We start from the raw sequence: 22,342 nt of genomic DNA, 5'->3' as shown, positions 1-22,342 counted from the left end.
AACATGTTTTCTTCATTTCTTTAAAGAATCAAATCATAAATTGTGTGAAGGTAGTTTTGTTTTTAAGATTTCATAATATGGGGAGTAGGAAGTACAAATTTTAGTATTCCAACTGTCTCCCTCTGTGCTCATTCATTCCTTCATCTCCCTTGCTCATAATTCATTCATTGAACACAACCTCTTTTTTTCTCTCAAACCAACTAGAAATACTAAAACGTTTAACATGGTTTCAGAAGAAAGGGCTCTCACCCTAGGAAAACTTCTACAGAAAGACTGGCTGGATGCTAACATGCTGCACCCAGAGAGTGCGGGAGCCTTTGGTACCACGTTTTCTGATCCTCCCACATTCCCCTTAGCCACTACAAGGGCTTTGGCTTATTGGAAATTCAAAGAAGATTTTAAAGGGTGAGATTGGTGCTACTTTCTACTCCTTCAAAGAAAAAGCTTCTTATCCTCAAAAGTTGCTGAGCTTTTGATAGTGTTGTTGCTGAAGGAGATTCATCACCCAGTCAGGTGCGCGGTTCTCAACCTGGAACTAAGACTGATTTCAGGGGAACAGGTGAAATAGAAGCGTTCCCTGAACTCAGCTAAGACGTTTCTGAATGAATGGAGGGAATCTGAGCAATGTAAATAGTTGTGCTCTTTAAGACAACAATAACAAAAAGTTTAGTAGCACAAGGTTCGTTTTTTGTCTTTCTTTTTTCATGCTTGCTCATACCCTAAACACTCCAGGTGCTCAGAAACACACAGAGTAACTGTACAAAAGCCAAGATCACCTCGTGTCTATGTCAATTTCCTGAGGTGACTGTCAGAAAAGCTGGAGCGGCACCACCTTGTCGGGGGAATGAGGTCAGAATTCACTGGGAGATCCATTTGCTCTGACAAGGAATACGGCGGGACAGTGGGGCTTCCGAGCAAGGCTTCGAAAAAGGAGGGAAGGTGGGTCAGGGGCGGACTTTGTGCAGAAGGCTTTGTCAGCGCCAGAACGGGTGAAAGGTGGCAGATGGGGGAGTCTGCCGTCTGGCAGAAGCGGGAAGTCAGAAAGGAGGAACGCAGGGACGGTAAGGGCAGAGAAGACCCTATTTGGGGGGGCCTGGAGGGTCGAGGCCATACACTGCCACTGGGAGCTTGGGACCTGGAAGGTGAGGCGGGACCGCGGGCTGCCGGCAGCAGTACCCGGGAGGGACAGGGGTTCAGGTTGCTAGCAGGTGGAGTTGAAATCAAACAGCCCCTTGGGGACAACTAAACAGTGCCCTCCCGAGACCCCCTACCTGGAGGTTGAGGAATAGCAGCAGGTGGTTTGGAGTACCTCCTTTAAGCAAAAGATGTTCCCTCCAAGCCAAGCCTCGGCGCCGGACACCCAGCGCTCTCCTGTCTACTCACTGGTTCTGGGAGGAAAGCGCCATCCGGGAGCGCGCGAGGGCTGCGCGGCGCAGGCGGCAGGCAGGGCCGGGCGGCGGTGGCGGCGCTGTCCTAGGAGAGGGACTGGAACCTGGGGGCACCGAGGCGGCGACAGCGGCAGCGGGGGCGCAGGGAACTGCGAGCTAGGAAGGCTGTGGATCCAGAGCTGCTGCGCCGCGCGCGCTCTCTGCACATCTCCGGCTCCGCTAAAGCGGCTACTGCTGCTGCTGCTGGGAGGGAGGGAGGCGAGGGGGAGGGGAGGAGGCAAGCGGAGGGGAGGGAGGGAAGAGAAGGGAGGTAGGGGAGAGCGAGGGGAGAAGGGGAAATGATCACCCAGAGTGGGGTGGAGAGAGGGATGGAAGGAGGGAGGCGCACACGAGCCCAGCAAAGGTTCCCACCAGACGAGCTCGGGGAGGAGAAATCCAAGATGAGATGGGTCTCTTTCCCGCCCCCCACCTCTTCTCTCCTCCTTTCCCCTTCGCGCCCTTTCCTTTGGCTCTTTCTCCCGTGGCTCAGGCTAGGGGTTACCAGGCTCGGCAGCAGCAGCGGCTTCAGCACGCTGATGCAAGTGCTGAGGCCAGGAGAAGGCCGCGACAGCTCCCCGCGCCACCGGCCTGAGGCACCTGTGCGCGCACACACTGCCGCTCGTTCCATTGCGGGGGCTCCCCGGCAGGGATCTGCGGGCCGTCTCCCTCCCTCTCTTCCTTTCTGTTCAGATTATGATCATGCATGTGCATGCATGACATCTGTGTAGTCCGCCTATTGCCGTCTGCTTCCCTGGGCGCTCTTTGGCACAGGGTGTCTGGCCAGAAGGTACTGGCTGGGAACTCAATGCAGGCAACCATCGCCAACCCCTAGGAGCTGTCGCTTGTGCAGGCATATCGTTTGTTCGCCACCTGGGTTGACCAGCTAACAAAGTAAAAATTAAAATTCTATGACCCGATTGCCTGGGACCATGTTCTCAGTGATCTAGGAAGGCTGTAAGTATGAAGAGCACAGGGGCAGTCTTTTCCCCTCTCAGTTCTCCTCCTCCCTTTTCTGAAAACCCTAAAAACAGGACACGACTTAGCCCATTTAAACGAAATATTTCTCAGTCTTTTTATTGCAGATCTTTTTGTTTTTACCCAAATTCTCCTAGGGTTGGCCTCGCTTTCCTGTTGTGGCTTTATTTAGACTATGAATCAGTTCTGTTTATTGGCAAGCTACGAAGACACATGAAAATAGATACTGTATTTAGCTCCTGGACACTCGCAAGCTCGAGGAGGTGAATCTATACATTCGGTAAATATAAAAACAATTGGGACATTATTAACTGATTTCCATGAACCAGAATTTTGTTGCATAATCTTCATGTGGTAGTTGAGGGTAGGCAGAGAGCAAGTAGATTACGTGTTTAAAAGATAGAACTAGAAAAAAAGTCTAGTAAAACTCTCCTCAAAATACCATGCAAAGCGATCAAATTATTCCCTATGGGCACCGTGGAGGGAAAGTTTCTGATTTTGTTTGTGTGTTTTTTAAATTTTAGTAGTCTTTCAGTTACTTAAGAGTCATTCTTAAAAATCAAAAGGACCTTACCCTTTAGAATAAATAAATTAGGCACTTTATTTTTCTTGTGTGTCTTATATAACCAATGTACTCATATTAAAATGGGTGCACTCTCAATTTTAAGTGTAGCATGGAGAAACATTTTCGTGAATAAAGCATACCCAAATTTAATGGAAAGCCTCTAATTCTTCCCATATACATGCACATCAGAAAAAAAATGGTGATAACGTATTACTAGATGGTCTAGCTATTCTCAACTTACTAGAGTTTTTCTGTAGAGTATATCTGCTAATGAAAATATTTGCTTTCACATCTACCTGATAATCTGAATGAGATACGTACCTCCTCATTAAGGGAACAACAGATATCAAACTCTTCTAATACACTTCAGCTTTCAAAGGCAGGTGTTACTGTCTCCAGATGTTCAGCATTGCACCGTGCAAATTCACCATATGCTTATTCTTTCAAAGAAGACCATAGAAAGAAGATGATTGGTGAAGACCTACAGCTCATTTGACTCTCTAAGTCTTCTCAGCTCTGTCTCTATTACAGAGTGAGCAGGAAATTTTTCAAATACTAGTGGCTATTTGGGCAGGGAGTGGTTACCAAGAATTAAATCTCCATTTTTCTCTTTAGAATATTTAGGATATCCTGTTTAGGATATTCCTCATCCCTCCTTTGCCAAGGTAATTCTCTTTTGAGAATTTTTACTATTTTCCTCCTATATTTGATTATGAAACTGTAATAGCCAATATCTGTATAGTATCATTTTCTGGTTGAAAAAGGTAAAGAAAAAGTGTGAACTAAAATATATTAAAGTCAAGCAAGAGGAAGGGATGACATTTAGAGCACAGCTAGACAAGTTTCTAACTCTTTACTCTTCAACCACTTGACCCACCAGAACCAAGAATAGGATGATAAAAGATAAAATGGCCTTTCAGCTCTTCTGCTGGAGAACTTGGATTTCAATTTAGATTCTCAGGCTGGGTGAAAACTTTTCCATCACTTCCATCACACCGTTCTCTCCCTTTTATATTTCTGTCCCTTTCTACGTCTCCATTAGTGTCACACTGTATCTGGCATTACAACATAGGAAGCCAAATAAATTTAAAGAATAAAAAGCTTTATTTTAAATACTGACTCTTTGTATCTACTTAGTTGAAAACAAATTCTCACATGGAAATTTTCTGAAATCAGAAAGATCTAAAGCCCTATCTTAGAACAAATACTGCATAGGTGCCAGAGATTGGTTATCAAAAGAAATATGATGCATCTATTTATTGAACCCAGATATTTAGGAAGCACTCCTTGCGGGCAAGCACCATGTTAGGCTCTGGGGACACCACAGTGAAGAAAGTTGGTAACTGCCCTGTGAAGCTTAGAGTCTAATGATCCAATAAAAGTGCTTTATCGTTAAGAAAGATGTGGTGATGGTGATGATGATGATAAATTTCAAGCCCAAGGAAGAAATATTTCTTTATTAAATTATAGGCATTCATGAGATTAGGGGTAAAGGAATATAGATTATTCGGGTTTGCTTGTGCAGCCAGTTCTTATGTGAATTGTTGAAGAAAAGAGAAAGAAGTTAGGGAAAAAAGTAAAATTTGTTGTAGTGAAAGGAAACCATGGAATACTTTTTAGGCCAGTGAAAATTTTGATGAGCTTTAACTTTTAAAAATAAGCATCTGCTCTTATTGGTGGGGAGAAACAGAGAGTAAAAATGTCTTTGAGTTTGTAGAAACTTCTGAAAAATTATGTCTGTACCAAATAATATATATGATTAGTACTGCTGAATACATGGATAGAATCTGGAGTGAAGATGATGGCAAAAATCAGCAATTTCCTCCCTTCTGAAGAATATAAAGCAAAAAGGAAAATTTAAGAAGAAAAAACCTGCAAATTCTATTTTTGGCAAAATCAGGAGATAGATAATCTGCAGTTTCCAAAATATGAGTACAAGATGTCAAAACTGCTGAGATCAGCCAGAAGGCTCAAAAGAGGAAGGAGAAGAAAAACAGATAGTGGGCCCAATGATGTCTAATCTTAGAAAGCATTGCTGAAAATATAATTCCTAAATGTGAGAGCTGTCAGGTAGAAAGGCTCTTTCCCTGGGTCACAACAATGGATTCAGGAACTGAAACTGTGTTATAGTTGCAAAAGGAGGAAAAGAAAAAGCATGGCAAGTGTAGAGAGAGCTCAGTTGTGGCTAATTTTACTAAACCCAAGAAAGGTATGCTTCCTGAAGGTGAATTGCTCATCTTGACTTGCCAAACCTATACATCTTATTTAAGCAATTAGTGTGGGAACCCCTAAGGCTGACAAAAGCCCTCTTGGCTATGTCCTGTCGGAAGGAGTGGAGGGCTACACAAAGATTAAACAGCGGAGTGATATTTGCCAAAAGCAGTCTATCTCTTTAGCTGCAGAAAAGACAGACCCTTTGTAAATCCTAGATGGCTATTTTCCCCTCTCCTTTTCCTAGGAACTTAGAGAAGAAAAATTTATCTCAGTTAATTATGAGTAATAAAAAAGAATGGGCACAGTTCAACACAAAAATAATATAGGAAAAGAGTTACAGAGCTGCACCAAAATGTACCAATTGTTGGAAAACACATACCATAACACTGTTGCCATGGAGAAGTTGAAAAATTTGTCTTAACATTCTGCCATGAATTTTCATAAGGGCACAATGAAGGAATTGCTTCTGTGAATGAAAACTACAAGGCACAAATGCAAGAGCTTGGGAAGGGTTGAAGAGACGATAGGAGCTGAAGACCCAAAGCTGGCAAAACTCAGGAAAGAAGTGGAACTAAAAATAAAACCATCACAAATTAATAATGAATATGGAAGAATTACAAGATAAAATACACACTGAGGTAAACACAGTAAGGGAAAGAGAGAATGAGAAAGGCTAGCAAAATGAACTGGAAATAAAGAGATAAGATTAGAGATGCTATGAAAGATGGATAAGAGAGACGAGCTTAATCCAATACATACGTAATTAGAGACTCTGAAGAAGAAAAATAATGGAAAAGAATAAATATTTAAATATAGTAATTAATGTTAAAGAAAGAAACATTCTTGAAATGAAAGAAGAGTTGAAATTTCACTTTTAAAGAATGCAATGATTACTAGGGAAAATTGCCCCGGAATCATCACCGCCTAGATGTATCCTAGTATGATAACTAGAATTTAAATATAATAAAGAATGTTTTGGGCATGCAGGCAAAAACAATCAGTAACTTATAAAGGGAAATATTGAGATTGGCCTCAGAATTTTTCACTACGACATTCTTAGCAGATTAGAGTCATTCAATATCAGTGGAGGAAAGCCCAAAAAGTACCAAAGAAAATAAAGTGAGAGCTAAGGTTTTTTCTATTTAGCCATACAGTCTGTAAAGTATAAAGAATGTAAACAAACAGTTTTGAATATGAAAGAACTAAAGGAATATTATTCTCATGAATCTCTCTTCAGGAAATCACTAGAATAGAGAATGAAATTTAGCTTTCTAAGAGATAACTGGAAGAGATAACTGGATCAAGGAGTGATTGTAACCATTGAATGGATTTAACTATGGATCTGAAATTTGAGAATATGAGAATTAGAGCAAAATAATAGAATATAAATCTCACAGACCCTGACAATATAAAAAATGATATATCTAAACAAAATTTGGATGAGAAGGGCAAAAAACATGGAATATAAAGGCATTGGTTATCTAATGACTGGGAATCAATAAAGATTCACTTAAAGAAACAAATAAGTAGTCTAACATATTTCACAATACAAAGGTAAGCTATAATCAAGATAATATTGACTAAATCATGTAGTAAAGGAGGAAGACAGGGAAAAGCAAAAACTACTAATTTTTATCATTGCCTATTTTAGCAAACTAACAGATAGTATAAAAATAGAGAAATACAGGGGCAAGCCCCAAGGTGTAGTGGTTAAGTTCACGTGCTCCACTTCCACAGCCCAGGGTTCATGGGTTCAGGTGTCTCTCGTGGACCTACACCACTCATCAGCCATGCTGTGGCAGTGACTCACCCACAAAATAGAGGAAAATTGGCACAGATGTTAGCTCAGGGCTAATCTTCCTCAAGCAAGAAATAGAGGAAGATTGGCACAGATGTTAGCTCAGGGTGACTCTTCCTCAGAAAGAAAAAATACATTCAATTTATAAAGGAATAATTATAAAAATAACAAAAAACAAAATAAAAATCATAAATATTGAGAATGCACACATATAGAAATAAATAACAGAAAACAGACCACAGAGTGAAGGAATTTTACAAAGTTAAAAAGCAAAACTTAGCATAAAACAGTATGGCAGAACCAAGAGTAAACATATCCTTCATATCAATAAATGTAAATAAGATTATCTCATTTTCTGTGAAAACAGAGATTTTTAGATTGGATCACAAAACAAATAATATTTTATGTTTTATATCTACAACAAGAAAACTCAGAATGTTTGAAAAATAAAAGGGTAGACAAACAGATACAGGTAAATGCAAACAAAAAGTAAGCAAGTATTGCAATCTTAATCAGAGACAAGGTGTCACACAAACCAAAAACATGTTAACCGAGATGCAGAAGAGGATTTTATGACTATAATTACAAGCACCTTCCTATGCATACAAAACAATTATGAATATCTATGTACCAAATAGTATAGCAGCAACGTAGCTATATCAGAAATTATATACAAGAAGATAGTGCGAAACTCACTATTAGCAGGAGTCTTAATGCTTTTAATTCATGAGAATCCACATGTACAGACAAAAAAGAAACACGTTAAAGATTAAATATCATATACTCTTTCCAGACCAGTCTCACTTAGGAGAATCAATGGAAAATTCTAGTTAAAATATTAACAAATGAACCCGAACAGCACATTATAAGAACTCACTATTATCACCAAGTGTGTATTTTTTTGAGATTATAAGGATGTTTCTATACTAGAAAAGCTATTAACATACTTTATCACTTCTCTCATCTGTAAGATGAAAATAAAATATCAGTACCCACTTTACAAGAATTTTTACAATGATTTAAAGAGTTATTGCATACAAAATCTTTAGCATGAGTGCCTGGAATATAGTTAGCCCTTCATAAATGTTATCTGCTGTGTTTATCAGCTTTCATAGGATATTAAAAAGTGACTATGCTTGTGATAGTTATATAAATCTTTTTTTCATTTTCTGGAATAATAAACTTGTTGTGTTGATTTATTAATGTTGTGTTCTCATCTTTTGTCCCTTCTCCTCAGTGTTTTCATTGCTATTTTTTAGGTCGTCTGTTCTTTTTGTATCATTATTAAAATCCTGCTAAGTATTAAAATCAATTTGCAAATTCTGTGTACTGTAAACTGTCCATTTAAAAATAACCTTGAATTATAATAGTAATATATGAGTACACTCTCCCTCTTTTTTAAATAGACATTATTTTTTAGAACAGTTTCAGCTTGACAGCAAAATTGAGCAGAAGGTACAGAGATTTCCCATATAACCCTCAACCCCCTCTACACACAATCTACTACATTCTGCACCAGAGTGGCACATTTTTTCCCACTGATGAACCTATATTAACATATCATTATCACTAAAAGTCTATAGTTTACATTAGGGTACACTCTTGGTGTTGTACATCTTACGGGTTTTGACAAATGTATAATGATATATGTCCACCATTAGAGTACCATACAGAATCATTTCACTGCCCTAAAAATTGTCTGTGCCCCACCTATTCATCCCTCCCTCTCCACTAACCCTTGGCAACCACTGATTTTTTTCACTATCTCCATAGTTTTGCCTTTTCCAGAATTTTGCACAGTAAATAATATTAAGATTGTTACCAGCTTTATTTTTGCTAGTTTTGGACTAATATATCTTGTATCATTGTATATAAAATTTTGAGTTTTTGCTTCACAAGTGTCTTATAAGTGGCATACATTTAGAATATCTTTTCTAAGACACGAGGAAAGTTCTTTTTATTAGATGTGTTTAACTTTACTCTCATAAAGTGTATTATCTCTGGGCTATCATATTTTGTTATTATTTGCTATGCTTTTTTTCTGTTCTTCGTGTTTTCCTTGAATTACTTGATTTTTCTTCCCTTTTTTATTGTTTTGAAATTTATATTTAATTCCTATATTAATTTTCATTCCAGTAGTTATCCTCAAATTTTTGACAGCAGTATCTTAGACTTAATTGTTACGTCAAACACGAAAATTGGTCATTGGCAATATCCTATCCCTGAAAAGAAGAAGAACATGACTAGCCTCTTAACTGCTTCAACATCTCATGATAATGTCTGTCACCTCTCGGCCCAACACACTTGATTCATGTTGTTCTGTCTCGGAATTTAGTTGTAAATCATCACTAAATATTTTTAATCATTATCAAATTTCAGTAACGTTTATTCATTTCTTTGTTCAATTCTTATTTATCATACTACTGTTTTCAAAGTCTTTGCTGAAGGAATCTGTTGGTACTACTTTCCACATGGATATTTATATGCATATCCAAGAGCAATGATAAAATAAATATCCTTTCAGATATACGAAGTTCATTGAAATTGTGTATATAATGGAGTTTATATATAATTTATATATATTGTATATTTATATATAATGTATAATTTACATATTATATAATAGTATATAATAGCTTATATATAATTTACATGTTATATAGAATATAATATATCCTATGTTATTATATATAATATAAACTCTATTATATATTATATATATAATTTCAATGAGCCCTTGATTATATGAAGGGATATTTATTTTATCTTTGTTCTTGAGTTTGGAAAAGGAAGTTATTATAATTTATAATTCTAAGTTCACTGTCAGGTTTCTTCAAAATGTTAACGACATTGATCTATTGATTTCTTCTTTTAAATATTGCTGATAGGAATTCTAACATCATTCTAATCTTCTTTTGTTTTTAAGCAGTCTCTCTTTACTCACTGTTTACTTTTAGGAATTTGTTTATTTATTTCTATTTGCCTCAGAACTGTCACTTTTATGTTTTATACTATTTGAGACTTAGTAGGTTTTTTCCATCTGAAAATAATTAATTCTTTATGTCTAGGAAATTGTTAGCAATAATTTTTTAAAAACATTCTTTCCTGTTTATTTTTTCTATTTTCTCCTTATGAACTGTCTATTAGACAAGTGTGAGGAAAGAGTTGACATAGCATATCTGGTTGCTCAATCCTTGCATGCCTTCAAATGAGCCTGGTTTTATGATTGATCTACAATTCCTTTGAATGTGGCCCTCAGAAAGTCCTCTATGTTAATGATTAAAGTTATTCTGTTATACACCTAGAGGAACGGACTTTGTTATTCTAGCTTAGGAGAATTGCTTTGCACAAAAGTCAAGATTGGTGATGTGCACCTGGTTTCATAGTTGGGGTCCTGAGTTTTAATTACCATGATTGTTTGCTTAGCAGAATATGCCTCTGTGAGCAGAATCATAATAGCTTCAGATTCTGAAGACTTGAGCAGATTTCTTTGCCCAGAGACATTTCACCAGGTTCCTGTGGTTCACTGCTAGAGAGAAAGCATATCCTGTGCTGAGACATAGAAGGCCTCAGAAGATTGCACCTGGTCTCTCTGGACTCCATTCAATGTATGTATTTTTCTTATTACTTCTAATCTGTATCCTGTACAGCTTATCTGTAATAAGCCTTTGCCCCGAGTAAAACTTGTTTAGAATCTTGTGAATCAAACTAATGTGGTATTGAGACCCCTGAAACAACAAAGTTTGGAACATTTTAATCTAGCCTCTATTTCTTTTCAGTTTTCTTTCAAACGTTTCATCTCTTTTTATCCTTGCTGTCATTTGAAAGTATTTAACTTAATTAATTTAATTCAATTACTTAAATTTAATTTTCTAGTTTACCAGTTTGCCATGTAAATAAATCTAGTTTCTACTTATTCTATGTATTGAGGGGTTTTTGTTACTGTTGTTTATTTCAATAATTATATTTTCCATTTGCAAAGTCTTGATTTGGTTCTTTGCAAAATTTCTGGTTCTTTTGCAAAATTGCCTTTTCCTGATTCATAGCCATTTGTTCTTGTTACATAACCTGCCATACCTACTTCATAGATATAATTGCAACTTTATCTCTATTTAGACAGTATATATAAATACTTAAAATTTTTTCAGATTGTGATATTACTGTTTCCACAAGAATAAGTTCTTCTTTTTGTTGAGAATATTGTCTCTTTTCATCTATTGGCCATTCCCTGATGGTTGTGCTGCTGTCTTCTGCAGGTAAATATCTGTGTGTATTTATCTATTTATTTATTCATGGTATAATAATTACTTGGCAGGGAGAGAGGAAATGGCCTTATGATTGTCAATCCCTAGCTACTTAGGGTGGCACTGTTTCACCCTTGGCCTTGGAAGGGAGACGTGGGGAGGAAAGAGATGGAGGGAATTGTAGTTGCAGCTCCCAGATTTGAATGGCATTAGACACCAATGCCATGCATTCTGTGACATCTCAGCCACCAGAAGAATTGGGTGAAATTGGCACTTTCTTTTACCTATATTTTCCTTAGTATTTATATTTCTTACTCGTGTAAATTTTCCTTTTTTTCTGTTTTATTTGGATTATATTTTATAAGCTACTGTGTAATATATATTAATTTATGTTTATATAAATCCTTTTTGATCCCCAGGAATGTATTGAAGCTGTCAAATACCTCTAGGGACATCTCATTCACCAGTTCTCCATTTTAATTTTTTTGTCCAGCTTCTCGAATGCCCCAAATTGCATCACGCCTCAGGCAGATGTGATGTTGAACAGTAACCATTGATTGTTTTTGACAAATACCCTGGGGAGAAGATTCTTCCCACTGTGCTAGTGTGAGCTCTAAATCAAGACAAATAAAGAAAATCCCTGTGATTGGAACTTTTTGAGGTAGCTGCCAGACAGATCATATCATTAAAAATTCTCGGGGCATGGGATTCTTTGTGGAGCTAGTGTCAAATCTACCTCTTCCAGTGGCTGCTAGGCTACTGGTTTTCACAGCTAGTAAGGTTACACAGGTGTTGGTTTCAAGACTACTGCAAAGCTGGAGAGAGGGAAATTGGAATAGCAGCAGTTAAAATGCAACAAAACTCTTTTTACGGAGATTCAACCATTTTTGTTTTGTGATAACTGCTTCTCAGATTTTTGCAAGCCTTTGGTTAATTTCTAAAGTTCTGAATAAGTTGACTTTCACAGTTTTTTACTGTGTTTTCATTGCTTTTTTGGAGAAGATTTCCAGTGATCTTTACATTGCATTTCTATAACTCTCTCCCTCATAGGTCCTTTCTAATCTTGCTTTGGCTAAACCAAATCCCACGGTCATACCCAATGCCAAGTTACAAAGAAGTTCAATCCTATTATTTTCCAGAAGGATAACTGGATTTATTTGGTGAATGGCTCTAATAAGAACCAATCACTACAGTGAGTGTGTAGACATTACTTGAAAAATCAATTGAATCCAATATATTTCAAATTGCTTTGTCATGGTGACCCCTATCAATTTAACTATTTTATAGTCAAATTTGTTTAGAAATGTCACGTTTCTAATCAGAAAAAATTTCCAGTTTCTAACCAATGGCAAGCAAACATCTCTACTTTTAAGGATATTTTATATATATATGTATATTTAGCAATAATTTTAAAATTAGACCATAAACATTAAAATGATCTCTTATACAATATTGTTATAGTTCCATTTGTTTTTTTTGTGCATTTTTTATATCATCACAAGAACATTTAAGTCTGAATCTTCTCTGATATTATAGAGAATGGGGCGTATGTATTCTACAGTGCACTTACTTACTGTTAAAGGCAATCTTCAATTAAAAAACAGGCAATGACATAATTTTTCTAGCTAATGGCAATGTATGCATATATTCAAGTGTATGTACAGAGATAGCAAAAGAGCCTCTATTGCACTATTTGAAAAAAAACGTAATATAAGCTGCCTGAAAAGTTAATGTGTTTATTGTATGTAATAGATTTGGATAAATTGCTTCTTATTATAGTTTCTTAGTATGTATACAGATTTATACATCTATTGGGTCAAACATTTGTAGAATTCTTGAAACAGCTTCATAAAATCTCAGGTTTCTAAGAAACACTGTTGGGAGTCCTGAGACTATTTTTGCTGGGAACTCCTCAAAGTGAATAGGTGTAAATATGAGAACGACAGACCAGATAAGTAAGGCAAAGTTCAAATACACTCCCTCAAAAGTAGACAGTGAAGTAGCAGCAACTGAAATGCCAATTCAAATGGCTTCTCTGTGACTATCATCCAGTCCCCAAAGGTGTAACTAATAACTCTTTTTCTGTATTCCCATATTACTTTGTTCACAGCTCCATCTTACTACTAAATACTACCTTACTTGTAGTATAAATAAGTTTCTATCTCCCTTATGAGATTGTGAAGACTCCAGAGGAAAAACCAATTGTTAGGTATATTTTCAATGCACTCATATCTAATAAATACCATAAAAAGTACTCTTGAAATATTTGTAGAGTGAAACAATGAATGAATATGCAGTTGATAATGTTAATCCAATAACTCTTTGCAAAAAATTGAGCGGCTTATAGTTTAAAGACCATTTTTCAGCAATGAAATTGGTGCTTAAAACTATAAATCATTTTTCCCATGAATAACATACTTTTTCTATATCAATGACATTCATACTATAGAAAAACATTGCCATTTATAGACATGATATTTGTGGGAGTGAAGATTGGGGTGATAGGTGGAGGTGATGATGACTTCATGTTAAGTGCAGTTTCAAATTGATAACCAAAAGCGTAGTTTGTGTTTTTGATAAAGAAAAATGAGAAATTCACAAAGAATAAGTTTTCAGCAAATGTATATCTGTAGATTCAGAGAAATATCATTATAAAAGGAAAGTTGGGTACAAATTAAAGAATATACAATAGAATTAAATTAGATTACCTTAAATTAGATTACCTTCAAGGTCCCTTCTAAATGATGAATATTTGTTTTATGTCTCCCATAGTAAATGAATAATGTCTAACTTAAATCTGTATATAGTAGAATTTTTGAGGAGCTGAAATCTATAGGATGTGAGAAAGCAACACACTGAAAGAGTAAATTATGCCTCCTTCTAGAAGGTCAGAAATGGACTAATTTAACAATGAACTTTAAAGCTACCTGAAGCTAGTGATGGGGATGGAGTAGAGGGGCTATAACATGCCTTGGGTAGATGGACAGGGTTGGGTTTCCTACGTTAGAGAAACAACAGACTCATACATTAAGACAAATGCTTGGCCAACTTCATTTCCGACTTTATCATAACAACACTAACAACAACTTATAATTTACTGAGCTTCTTTTATATTACCAATGCTCTGCTAAATAGTTGCTATTATCTTCTTTGGTTCTTACCAGTATCCAATGCAGTTGGTATTGGAGAGTAATTCTTGTCTTTCACTTGACAATTTTCTTTACAGCTGAGTAGCTACTCTTTCCAGGAGAGAACAGTATTGGAGGGAAAGTTGCTGGTCTCATTTCCTTCTTGCCCTTTCACTTACTTCTCTTCATGGAAAGAGAAATAGTATTTCCGAGTAGTGAAACTAGAACTCAGCACATTAGGATACAGTCTCCTTTGGGGGCTGCCTGTTTACATACACATGACACACGGTCTTTCTCTCTTATCCTGTATGGAAAATGCTAAAACTGTCCAACATCTTTACCTGGATGGCGAAGTTGGGGGGGCAGTAATAATTTTGACTTTAGAACTCAATCAGTGTTTTCTGATCTAGATTACTGAGATTAAAATGTATATCATGAAGTCTAACTTACTCCTGGGTATATTTTTTATTTGGATCTAAATTTAAATAATGAATATAAGTCACTAGATTTTAGAGTTGTAAAAACTGAGGCTCAGAGAGGTTAAACCATGCTTAAGGTCATGTAACTTATAAATGGTGAGTTGGGGTTTAAAATACAGATCTCTCTGAACTTCTTGCTTTCATAAACTCTGTCATCTCTCCACTCTCACATCCCCACTCACCAGGCCAATCCCTTTGGAGACAAAATTGGGGAACTTGAACTGCATAACATGAGCCAATATATAATTTTACTGTTAAATTGCTGTTTTCAGAGTGTGTTGGCATAAAACTGTAACTATTGTAAAAAAAAAAAAAAAAGAAGAAGAAGAAAATGACCAGATTAGAAAAGAATTGTACGATCATGGTGTCTTTTGTCCAGGTGAACATCTAAGTAGTTTAGTCAATTTAAGTGGCCCTTCGTTATGCTACAAATGAAGGAATAAATACGTATACCATGGGTAGGCTAGATTGGCTGGTTTTCAAGAAATAAACTGAATCTCATAGTGTTAGGTCATATTTGTACTAAGGTAATTTAGCTACAGCTCTTCCCAGTGGCTGAAGAGAGACTTAACCAGAGTTGCAGCTCTTAGTCCTTCTGTTTCTTATCCTGTGGGAATCAATCTTGTGTCTCTCAGCTGCAGAGTCTCAGGAACAGTGCAGATGGCATCTGGACAAGGTTCAAGGCAGCAGAGATTACAGTTTGTAAGATATAAGAAAAGACTAAGACTTGGTATTCCTTAGCGAGAGGCATGTATGACTGATTTGAGGAAGCGGGCAAAGACCTTGGACTATAAGGACAAAGTTGGGAGTCGGGGCAGGAAAGAGAGTATTGGAAGAGAGGGAGGGTTTAGTATATCAGGGTCATTTATTAATAGGTGAAGGCTGAAGAATAACTTAGTGCAAAACTAATTTCATTATTTTTTTACTCTACCCAAAGAATCATTACAAATGTGGCAGCCTGCTTTCCACCTTTCCTCTTACCTAACCAAGGAATTGACAGGGCCCTTTTGCCCTGGGGGTGGAGAAGGAGGCATGATAGTGATGGTTCTCTGCTCTGGGTTTCAGTGACACATCTATCACAACAACAACAAACTAACATTTACTGAGTCCTTACACTGTGCAAAATTCTGGTAAGTCCTCAAGTGTTTTATCCTATTTGGTCTTCATAAAAACCTTGAGATAAGTGCTGTTATAATCCCCAGTTTATAGATGAGGAAACTGAAGTAAAGAAAGGTTAAACAACTTGTTGAAGGTCACATGGGTGGTAAGTTGCCTGGTGTCAGGATTCAAATCTTGGGCCAGCCTGCTTCCAAGCTCTGTATTACTAACCATTAAATATTGCCTCCCCAGGAAAAAGAAATTACTGGGAGAAAACATGGATCTTTATACTTGGAAGCCTTATACCCTTGAATTGTACAAAGAAAGTTCTGGGGTGAAGGCAAGTTATTTCAAAGATTGAAGTGGGGAGTGATCTCTTTCTTACCATCACCATTTGAAGACAAGAGCTCTTCCTCATTTTCTGGGATCCTGCATGTACCAAATCAAAAGAGTGGGAAACAACCTAGGAATATTACTGATATGGAATTGTGTGTGTGTGTGTGTGTGTGTGTGTGAAGAAGATTCGCCATGAGCCAGCATCTGTTGCCAATCTTCCTCTTTTTTTGCTTGAGGAAGAGTAGCCCTGAGCTAACATCTGTGCCAGTCTTTCTCTATTTTGCATGTTAGTCACTGCCACAGCATGGCTTGGCGAGTGGTATAGGTTTGCACCCGGGATCTGAACCTGCAAACCTGGGCCACCAAAGCAAAGTGTGCTGAACCCAACCACTACGCCACAAGCCAGCCTTATGATATGGAATTTTAAAAGCTATCTTGGTAAGTGAGCCTCAAAATTGTTTATAAAAATAATAAAGCAATATGACATTTATGAAACACCAACTATTATGGTGTAATTCATATCTATTACATTACTAGTAAAGGGCATGTTGTCATGGAACATCCTCCACTGTCTACATATTGAGGCTTTGCTCTGCCTTTGGAGACAAAAGAGACTGAGTTCATTATATTAGAGGACAATTTTCTATCCTTCCTCTCTGCATCATATTGGTGCCTCACAGCTTGACTATTTTACTAACAAATGGAGGACAGTAATGGAAAGAGATACGAGAAGAAAATTAGAAAACAAAATAACTATCTACAGCATGGTTATCTCAAAGGCCCTAGACACGACCTCTTGATTACTAGATAGCTAGAAGTTCAAATCCAGGCTGATGTCCCTGCTCTATTTCTTTTCAGAGGATAGCTAGAGAATTCTTCAATGGTTAAAAATGGGAGGTCTATCACAGGGCTTAAAGTTGGGGTTACTATAATCTTCAGTTAAGACAACACAGAAATGAGGTCCTTGATCATGAGAAGAGGAAATAATGTGGTCTATGTCATCCTCTCTGCAAGGAAAGAGTTAACACAGGGGGACTGGTGGTTCAGCAGAGTGATAGGAGATGGTGTTGAAGAAGTAGTCTGGGGCCAAAACATGGAGGGCATTGTAGGTCATGTTAAAGAATTTTGGTGTTATCTTAATTGTGATGGGGACATCACTGGAGAATTTAAATGGGACAGTGATGTTATCTGATTTATGGTAATTTCGGTACTATGTAGAAAACGTATTTTTAGGGGGAAAGATGGAAATGGGGAGACCAGTTTCAGTAGCCCTGGTAATTGACTATCACAGCTTGATATAGTACTGTAGCAGTGGAGTGTAAGAAGTAGTGGGGTTCAGAATGTAGAGTGGTGGATGAATGAATGCAACTTTAATGTCACTGGGTCATAGTAGCTTACTATACTTAGGAATAACCCTGAGAAGGAGACATGGTGGGTGCTGGGTTTTGGGATACCCAAGCACTAGCAGGTTTCATTTCTTTGAGCTCAATTTGGGCTGAGGAGTAAATCCTTTCCTTTTTGCTGTGCTTTCTTCAGGAAGCATGGACTAGGAAGAGAAGCTTGAAATAAGAAAAGATATCTTAAAGAAAACTTTTGGAATTAGATAAGGAAGATACAGTGAAATATTTAATATCTTGCATTCTGGCTAAGTTTGTCCTTGGCAACTTACTTAAAAATAAAACTTTCAGAAGGCATCTGTATAAAGATCTTTTTAGTGCTTCTATAGGCATAGAAAGTAGGGTAATAATCTGCATCACACACAGAGATTAATTGTCTCTCATTTAAGTTCTTTTTCTCCTTACAGTAACACACACCTTCAAGTTTAAGTTCAGCTATATCCACCCAGCTACAGACTCTGTTTCTTGGCCTCCCTGGGAGCCAGATATAGCTATATGAGTACATTCTGGCTCATGGAACGTGAAGGGAATTATGTGTGCAATCCTACCAAAATGTCACAATCTTTAAAAAGAAAGCTGCTCACCATTCACTTTTTTTCCCCTGTTGGCTCAGACTGAAATACAGAAGTTATGATATGAGTTTGCTGCAAGTCTAAATGACGATCGTCTACACTAACTGAAGACACGACAAAGCAGCAGGATGGAATCCGCACCCCTGCATGACTTCACAGAGCAGAACTACTCTGATAGTCTTCCACCTGAGGCTGTTATGAGAGAGAATAATCAGCTTCCATTTTTGCTTGAAGAACTGTATTGTTAGATCTCTTGGTTAAAGTAGCACAGACTGTAAGCTATTTAATACATAATCATTATTTACTGAAATATATGCAATTCAAAATGCAGACAAATCATTGTATTCTATTTCTATCACCATTTAAAGAATCATAATCTTTTGTAGTTTATATATTTTTGCTTTTTCTTAAACTTACACTGATAGATGATTTTCCATGGTGGATTATTGGTCTCTTTCCCCCATAGGATATGAAATGTTGAGGGCTAGATTTGGTGCACCCCCAGAACTTGGTGTCAAAGTCAGAAAACTGTGCCCTTCAAATTGCATGCAATTAGAATCAACAAAAAAATTGAAATTATTACCTTCAGAAGCAACATTCTGAAATATAACTTATGGACATATTGCTGATGAGAATTTGGTTTCTCTGAACTCTTATTAAGAACACTAAACCATAGCTCGTGAATTTACGAGCTAATTATGTGCCACCAATAGAACTGTGGCGCTTAAAAGGGATATAAACATTTTAGAGAGAACAACAGTGTGAATTTGTATGTAGAGTTGTACAGTCTTATAGAGGGGTAGGCCAAAACAAATGTCACAATGCCAGTTGGTATAGGCACAAAAACAGGTACTATTGGGGGATAATCAGAGGGGCAATGAGATGAAAGATGCTGTCCTCTCACACTCTGCTTTCCTTGAAGAGGCTTGCAAGGGTGAAACTACGATGGGAAACTGCAAAAGACACTGTGCTCAGGAAAGGGGCGCTGTCCGCCTCTGCTTCTAATTTTTTATAGGATTGGTGTGAGAAGGGCCTTGCAAATGAGTGTGCTGAGGGTTGGATAAGTAGTCAAACTAGCCACCAGCCGTTCACGGGGAAGTTTCCCCCAAAGCCTGGGAATATTGTTTGTTCAAGAGTTGTTTACACAGCGATGATAATATCTGAAACCCTGTGGGTGACTGACACCTTTGCAGTCCATTCCATTGGGGTGAAGGGGAGTTTTATTGTTTTTTAAATGTATCTACTTAAGATGGTATCTATTGATTCTGTATTCTGAAATATGCACATATTAGCACATGTATACATGTACCTCTCAACTTCTATCCTCCAAACACCAGAATTTTCTTAGGTTTTCGTCCTTACATTATTCATACTTACCAATACCTTTTCTCTGAAATAGTTATAAAAGATTCTCCATCAAGAATTATTTATTTAGATTAATCTCTTGCTCAGCTTAATTTCAATATGGAATATATATGTACATATACATATATATTTTGCCCCCAGTAAATTCACATGGGTGCTTTATTTCAGTCCTGGTATTCTTTTAAAAAAACACTTTTACTTATACAAACTGATTTAATCATTCTTGTATGTAAATTTGTTAGTTTCTCCCCTTACATTCATATCTGATGTTCAATAACTTCACCATGAATTTTGTTTTCTGGAATAGTATTCATTTTTGACTCACAAACTCGGCTTTCTGCACTTCATTTACATCTTTAAAATTTTTTTTGCTCTGTTTACTCTTATCTTCTCCATATTTTAGATCTCGTTTTGCTTATCCCACATCTACCATTCCCCTTATCATTTTCATTTTTTGTTCCTTTCCAGGTATATTCATTTAAACATGATTTTCTCTGTGTAGTGGAAATGGCCCACACAGCTGTTTTTCTTTCTCCATTGCCTGTCCACCTCTCTTTCCATTCTTCCTTGTTCCAAAAATAGAATCATTATTTGGGTCTCCCAGTGCTATTTGAATTGAGGAAAATCTATAATTGTTAAAGATCTTGATAAGTATGTATCATCTCTTGGTATACTTCATCAATTTGGTCCAAAATGTACTGTCTTAAGCAAATAGCTTTCAGGGAAACTGTGTTTTAATTTCAGCAGTTTCCTAGTTGCATTGTAGATAACATTTTTTTATCTTTGTGTTCATTTTGATAGACTTCTCTTTGGTGGGGAAAAAAATAGAATAAGCATGGCTTTCATTAGTCGCATTTTACCGGATATCATTAATACAAATTGTTTCAGTTTCCTTAACCTTAGACAAAGGTAGGAAAGCCTATGAAATCCTAATTCCCATAAAGGAGAATTCAGAGGAGACAAACATCCCATGATGCCATATTTAGTTGCCTAGTAGAGAGACAAGTTTAAAAATAAAAAAGGCAGCATAGTCTTACCATATAATCCAGCAATTGCACTTCTAGATATTTATCCAATTGATTTAAAAATTTATCTATACACAAAAATCTGCCAAGTGAATGGATAAATAAACTGCAGCATATAATACAATGGATTACTTTTCAGTGATAAAAAGATATGAATTATCAAGCCATGAGGAGACATGGAGAAAACTTAAATATATATTGCTGTGTGAAAGAGGCCATTCTGAAGTGTATGATTCCAATTATATGACATTCTGGAAAAGACAAAAACTATAGAGACAGTAAAAAGATCAGTGGGTGCCAAAAAAGATTAGGAGTTTGGGAGTAGAGGGGAAGTGTTGAATAATCAAGGCACAGGAGATTTTTAGGATGGTGAAACTATTCTATAAGATCATATAATAGTGGGTACACAACATTATGCATTTGTGAAAACAAATAAAATTGTGGGTAACTTAGTAGATGGAGAGGAGAAAGCAATCTCCCATGCAGAGGAAGTACAAATAATTTACGTAGATTCTTTGCCCTCAAGCAGAGAGAGTGTAATTCCTCATTCCTTAAGTGTGGGCTGCAGTTTTGACTTCCTTCCAAAGAGTACAGCATGAAAAGGGGCAAAACAAAGTAACTTTACAGTGGAGAAATATAACAATTACTACCTCAGCCAGGTAATGAAGGTCTATATCATCAGTAATGTTGATTGCTTGCACTCTTGATATGATATGATGAAAATAGTGCTTTATCTCTGTAACCTTCTTGTTTCAATCTATAACTGAAGTCTAATCATGAGACAAACATAGGACAAATTCCATTAGAGAGATATCTTACAAAATATCTGACTAGTGCTCCTCAAAATAGTCAGCATCCCTGAAAACAAGAAAAGTCTGATAAATTGTCATAGCCAAAAAGAACCTAAGGAGACACGATGACTAAATATAATGTGGTATCATGAATAAGATCCTGGAACAGAAAAGGGATATTAACTAAAAACTAAGAAAATGTGAATCACAATAGACTGTAGTTACCAATAATGTATCAATATTGACTCATTAATTATAACAAATATACCTACTGGTGAAATATGTTAATAATGGGAGAATCTGGGTATATTGTATGTTGGAAATCTGTACTATCTTCTTGACTTTTTTTTTTTTCATTTAAAACTGTTATGGTGGAGATAGTTTTAAAATTTTCTCTTACCTTCTAAAAGGAAATATTTTTGTCAACTTTTGTTTGGCTGTATCTCCTTCAAATTCTCCTCCCTTTCCTACCATAACTCTTCCAAGTCACGCTGTTGGTACATGTGGGATGTGAAGAATGCTAACATTAAGAGAAAAGTCAAAAGAAGAGATGAAGGATATCAAAGAGTGCACAACTCTGCTAGACCTAGTTGGGATTGGCAGAAAAACATGGACAGAATAGTTCATTTCCCGTGATGAAGCCATGCCTATGACAAAAAAGATTAAAAAGAGATTATACCAGACAATTGTTGGATCACATTATTTATCTCCTTGAATTCAACATAGAATTTACATTCAAAGAGTGAGATATTTATTCCATTTCTCATTCTTTATAGAATAAAGGAGTTGATGTATGACGTAAAATAATCTGTCCTTCTTGCAAAATGACAGAAGCTTTCAAATGATTTTGCAGTTTTGCTCTGGTGGAAAAAGAAAATTAATGATCATCGTAGTGACCATAAAAATATTTTTTTGATTGGGAAAGATT

At 36.7% G+C, this 22,342-nt stretch overlaps 1 protein-coding gene and 1 long non-coding RNA gene across 14 annotated transcripts in view; one reads left to right on the top strand and one right to left on the bottom strand.

Annotated features, from left to right (window-relative positions):
* Nucleotides 1-2,149, bottom strand: part of FUT9 (fucosyltransferase 9) — a 210,804-nt gene extending 208,655 nt beyond the window's left edge. For 2 of the 4 annotated variants that reach the window (XM_023650819.2, XM_023650822.2), the window contains exon 1: nucleotides 1,272-2,149. The gene's annotated coding sequence lies outside the window, so the exon portion shown is untranslated. The remainder of the gene's footprint in view (nucleotides 1-1,271) is intronic. The other 2 variants (XM_023650820.2, XM_070223563.1) reach the window with 2 other exon arrangements.
* Nucleotides 2,150-10,266: 8,117 nt separating this feature from the next.
* LOC111775322 (uncharacterized) overlaps nucleotides 10,267-22,342 on the top strand; it is a 178,145-nt gene continuing 166,069 nt past the window's right edge. For 9 of the 10 annotated variants that reach the window (XR_011422099.1, XR_011422098.1, XR_011422093.1 and 6 more), the window contains exon 1: nucleotides 10,301-10,587. This is a non-coding gene — a long non-coding RNA (uncharacterized lncRNA). Of the gene's footprint in view, nucleotides 10,588-22,342 lie in introns of all 10 variants that reach the window. The other variant, XR_011422094.1, reaches the window with a different exon arrangement.

Source organism: Equus caballus, chromosome 10 (genome assembly GCF_041296265.1).
Source record: "Equus caballus isolate H_3958 breed thoroughbred chromosome 10, TB-T2T, whole genome shotgun sequence".
Taxonomy (NCBI): Eukaryota; Metazoa; Chordata; class Mammalia; order Perissodactyla; family Equidae; genus Equus; species Equus caballus.
This window is presented reverse-complemented; position numbering and strand designations above follow the sequence as displayed.